Genomic DNA, 5,669 nt, shown 5'->3' with positions numbered 1-5,669 from the left:
TGACTCAAAGGATGTTTCCACTGCTCACCAATGCGATCTTCACCAGACAGCTCAGGACTCATTTCGAGCCACCTCCTCAAATTCAACCAATGACCGATATTTTTGACTTAAAGGACAAGCTGGCAGACACCAATTCATCCTCCTCGTTTCACTTATTTAGCCTCTGTTTATTTTTGGAATTAGTTACCTAGTTAAGAGGAAGGTTGTTTGAAACATCCTCAAATTTTGTATAATCTATTTTTGCACTTTTAGTTAGAGTAGTAATTATACGCTTCTCATGCATTTAGAGAAGGGTCCAAAATTTTATCAAAAACATTTGCAAAGAATGAACTATTGTAGGTTTGTGAATGCTTTGGTGAAATGATGGAACACGATCATTTCTTTTATATATCAGACTACTTTCCTTTGTTAATACACTATTGTATTTTTGGTATACAATTTGATTTGAAGAAAGGAGTTGGTCTATGTCATTTTTCAAATGAGCAGGACTTCACATATATGGTACTATTGTCGTGTATGATTGATTCCGTTTACATTTCCTTAGTGGCAAAAACTTTACTTTCATGGATTATATGTGAGATTTAATATATTTTTTAAGCGTTAATTGCACTTTTGTATGATGCCTAGCTGAAGTTGTGATTTTCATATATAGCTCATCATATATGTGATATATTTTATAAATTCCTTTGACTAACTATTTTGTCAAAGGACTTATATTTTACATTATCATCTCTGTTTAGTTGTGTTCAATATTTATTATCACATGCTAAATACATATCCTTGTAGATCACATACCACATAAGAACACCCAGGTTTATATTAGAATAAGTTAGTTAGAGGAATTGCATTGTAGAATGGATCGCTTATATTATCATTATTCTATTGCAAGGCACTCATAAACCACCCACTCTCATCTTAAAACTCACATTGGGAAATTGGTCCCATTATCCCCAATCGGAGCCACCACTTTAAATAGAAAAGGAGTTGCCTTAAGTTCTGGACCAGGTGGTTATCCCCCATGTTTCAGCAGTAGAACTTTGAGGCTACAACATTTTGGTGCTAGAAGGAGGCGTTCAATTGTGAATGGTAGATGAAGCTAAAAATCATTCAAAAAGCATTCATAAGAGTCAAAACCCCTCCACCATTTCTACACCTTCTCAAGTTCGTTCAGAATCTCCTGATCAGAAGTCTAAAGTAGTAGAAACATCTCCCTCGTCTCCTGAAGTAGTAAGGAAACCACCTTCCCCGGAATACACTCATGAGTCTCCTGAAGTTCATTCTTTGATACAGCAATTGGAAGAAATCTGCCTTTCTGCAGAGAAACCACAGAGACCTGAAGTATCTGAAGAGAGTGTTACCTCCTTATTACAGCAAACTGGCGTATTGACTAGACTGCAAAGTGAGATACTTGGGATTACCCCTTTCGAGTTCCCCATTCCTCCATGACGTAGGAAAGTCACTTCATCAACATCTGAATCAAATACTAGCGAGATCACATCACCTTTTTGGTGAGCTTCAGTATTGCAGCAATAATGCTGCAACTCCTGGAACTCCCTTCTTTACTTTTATCAACCCGGTAGTTCGTAACAAACTTGGAAGCGATGGTGTTGTATGCACAAGTACTAGCTCTTGCCGCAGCTGTCACTTGGTCAGCTGGCACAAGTCCGCTAGGGGCTTAAGCCAACTTCTATGAGCTCTGAGAAGAAGCTTTTTAACTGATGGATGAAAGCTAACTTAAATAAGGTTGATCTACTTGCAGAAAGAAACTGGAAAGCAAAAAGGGAACGTAAACCATAGCAAACCCTAATTTTACCAGCTATCCCTACCGAGGCAAGAAAGAGGATGCAAGCTACTGAAAGAAATTCCATTGACTTCTAGGAAGGTAAATACATGTATCTAATCTACTTCTACAGTAACATCTAAAAAAAAAAACATCTTTTTTGTATTTTTGAATAAGTTGCCAGAATTATCATGCATGCAATTTGACTCGTTTGACTATGCAGAGGTGGATTGGCGAGAGGAAATGCTTGGATGAGGTCGAGAAGGTTTAGAGAGGGCCTAAGGGGTCCATAAAACCCTTCTAGAGAGTTTCACAGAGTTTGGCTATCAAGAAACCTCATTCGTGAGCTTCTACAGGAAGTCTGCAGGGGTTCTATAGGATGTCTGTGATTTTCTATAAGATGTTCTGTAACTTTCTACAGGATGTTTAGAAATGGGATTTTGGAGGATGGATGGATGGAGAAAGGTGAAGGAGTGGGTATGGAGGTAGGATAAGGGTTGGAGGTGGTCCAGGACTTGGTGGATGGAGTTGAGGACATAGGTGGATGGCTGGATTTGTTCAAGGAGGACTGAAGCAATGATGCACAAAAAAACTAGGGTTATGTGAGAAAATGGCAAACGTAAGGCTAGAAGCTGAGCTGAGGGATGGAGCAGATGGGTTTGATGGAGAATGGGCAGGTAGAGAAGTGGTACAGGTGCTCTGCAAGTCGTTTTTCCAACTGAACCAACGAAAACTTGAAAAAATCAAAGACCTAGTTACGTTAGCCTAAGCTGATCTTAGCTGTCAGTAAAGAGAATGAACAGAGGTTGAACTGCAATGAAACCATGTATACTAACTCATGCAACTAAGCAAGCAAAAGTCTGAACTTGTAACCAACTTCTACACATGAAAATCAAACACTAGTGATTGCATGGCAAAGCAAAATCAGTGTTTTTGTGGGTAGCAAGGTGTCCCTGATCCAACTCCTCATCCCACTGAGGGGGAGGTGAAACCAGAGATGTTTGATGGCCCTTTTTTAAAGCTTTTCCCTATTAACAACTTATCAACTAAATCTGAGCACCAAAAAGTCTTTTTAACCATTAACAATGACCTAGTTAATCAGAAAGATTTAATCTACTTAACAGAAATAATTTTGCAAATGCATGAAGAACAAATAACAATACATAAAGGAGGCCTTAGCACTCAGGTTGGGCCCAACCCCAACAGCTGCAGGCTCCTATAAAGAACTCAGATATGATGCCAAGTAAGGATGCTTCCCATTACTCAAAAATAATCATCACAAGAAAGTTTGTACAGCAGTAGCTAAGAAAAACGAGCTGAAAAAGGACAGCACTATGGTGCAAATACCAACAATTCAAACAAGTAAACTACAAAGGCTGAGGCCTTCTTATTTATACAATACGAGGGGGCTAGCAGCCCTCCTAGATTCAAGGGACTCAGCTATCCCAACTGCTAGTAGATAGTCACTCTTCCCAAAACTGCTTGGCTTCCTTTAGAACTCGTTTTGGTGGCCTGTTCAGCTCGAAGTTGAGGGTGAAGATTTCGAGGAAGGGCCATTTAATGCCACAGAAAACCTCCTTACGAATCCTCACCTCAAGCTTCGCTGTCACCTGAGCCATAATTTCTTGGTTTTGCTCCAAAATTTGTCCAAAAAAACTTGAAATGACCATGTATTAGCCTCCTTGGTAGAGTGACCACCCTTATTCGTTCAAATAACATAAACATACTAGAAAAACATGCATAATCTATGAAAAATGGAGGATTGAACAAGGAAAATTAGGCAAAATGAGCCCAATAAGTTACCCAATTCGGGGCTCATCATCACCCCCCTGCTAAATGGGTTGCTCATCCTCTGAGCAACTAGTCCAGCTCATCATCCTTTATGGCTTTGATCGCCTCCCTCACGTCCCAAGCCTCTGCTGTGATATCTTCTTCCCGATCGTGGAATTTTGCCTCCCTTTCCACTTCCTCCCATTGTCTACCTTCTTCCTCTTCCTTCACTCCTTCTAGCAATCCCAAAAGTAAAGGAGGACTGAATTTCAAGCCAATCCAATTGGCCTGCAAATTCTGCATCAACTGTTTGTAGAGGGGTACCCTTGCCAAGGCTTCCCTCATCCTGGTGGGAGAGTGGTATTCTTTTATCTTCATGCTGTGAGGCAGTGTGTTCCACCACCTTGTGCAGACATGCATGCATTTTTCTCCCAACACTCTCTCCATGCCCTCAAAGTGGGCAATGGCTTGAGCATGTTGCTCAATGTACTCCGGTAGATCCTGAGGACGGTTGGCCAAGTGTTTGTGGGTGCTTATCACTGCTGATGGGTCATCTGGTTCTACTCTGATCATGAGAGGCTCACTGAGCTCTCTGCCTATGATACTGCGGACTTTTGCTTCTCTCTTCTCCTCATGGGTCATCCAAGAGGCCATGGCCATAAGCTGGACATCTCCTATCATCGCGTTGGGATCCCATGCGTTCATGTCCAGAAGGGAAAAGTTGTGCAAGTAGAACTCTGATAATTTGGCCCTATCCTCAGATGAACTACTGCCACATAGAGCTGCAAACTGATGATAATTTTGGAATGGGGTGATGCCCCTTTGAGCCAAGGTATTGATCTAAAACTGTAACCACTGATCCTTGAGGTATAGGGCATAGGATTTTGCAGGCTGCCTACACTGCAGAGCTTCCATTGCCCAGCTGGCCATGCAGGCCAGTTGGGCCTCCTTTTCTTGTATCTACTATTTCAGAGACCGTGTCTCCAATTCTTTTTCCTATAGCTGCCGATTCAGTATCTCAATTTGAGTATGCACCCCTTCCTTTCTCTGTTATTCATCAGGGGTATCTTTGGCTGTTGTGGGCTCCTCCTGTTGCTGTTGTCCTCCCAAGATATGAGGCCTGTCTTCCTTCCTATGTCCCTGTAATTGTAGCTACTGTCTAAGCAGCTCATTTTCTTCCTGTAGCTTGACCCGCTGGCTACTCTCCACATGCCGTACTAGAGCCAATTCCCTTCTTGCCTCCTTGAGTTGTTCCTCCAGAGGACCTATATCCGCCACACCCTTGGACTTAGCGATTTTCATCCAAGTGTGGGTCCTCACTCTCTCTTCTTCTAGTGCAAGGAAAAGTGGCACTGTGAATTTTTGAGGAATGATCTTTCCGGCCTCCAAGAAGTTATAGTAGGAGCCCAAGCTGGGCTGGGGCTAGGTTCCACAATGTTCTCCACCTTTTCTTCCTCCTGGGGTGATTTAGCTGCCTCACCTTCCATTGCTTCGGTCTCCTTCAACCTAGCCAATGTTTCCTGTAGAATAGTCTCAACATCCTGTAGAGAGGCCTTTGTGTCCAACATTTTCATTCTCTCCCTCCAGGTGGATGTCTTCGGGCTTCCTCATTCATAAGTGATGGATGCCTTGGGGGGGGACCTCTCCTTTTGTGTGGTAGGGGTGTCTACAATTGTGATTTGATCTTTTGACGGAGGTTGGGGTCTGCCAGTCTTAATCCTCACAATCCTTCTTGCCTTAAAATACAGGGGAGGCTCCCTCTTTCGCTTTTCCTTCTGCTTGGGAGATGTGCTTAGGGTGGCCAGCACAGCTGCTGCCTCCCTAGCTAAAATTTCTGGTGATTTTTCCCTCTGTTGCTCTGTCTTCAGACTTCCTGTAGAAAGTCCTGTGCTGACTATTTTCTGTCTTCCTGTAGAAGCAGTTTTCGGGCTTCCTGTAGAAACAATTTTCACTGTTTTGGCCTGCTTGGTTGGGGGTGTCTTCTCCTTCAATTTTGCTATGGTTTCCTTGGATGTGCCCTCACTTGCTTGGACCTTTTCAGTCCTTTCTGCCCTGATTTGCAACCGTTTCTCCCTTGGCGTTTGTGCTTTTACTCCACCCACAGCTTTGGCCTCAGTAG

This window comes from Pinus tabuliformis, chromosome 2_1 (assembly GCF_031772625.1).
Source record: "Pinus tabuliformis cultivar Carrire ecotype Pingquan chromosome 2_1, CPIR1, whole genome shotgun sequence".
In the NCBI taxonomy this organism is placed as follows: domain Eukaryota; kingdom Viridiplantae; phylum Streptophyta; class Pinopsida; order Pinales; family Pinaceae; genus Pinus; species Pinus tabuliformis.
The sequence above is the reverse complement of the archived record's forward strand: the minus strand, read 5'-3'. Positions refer to the sequence as shown.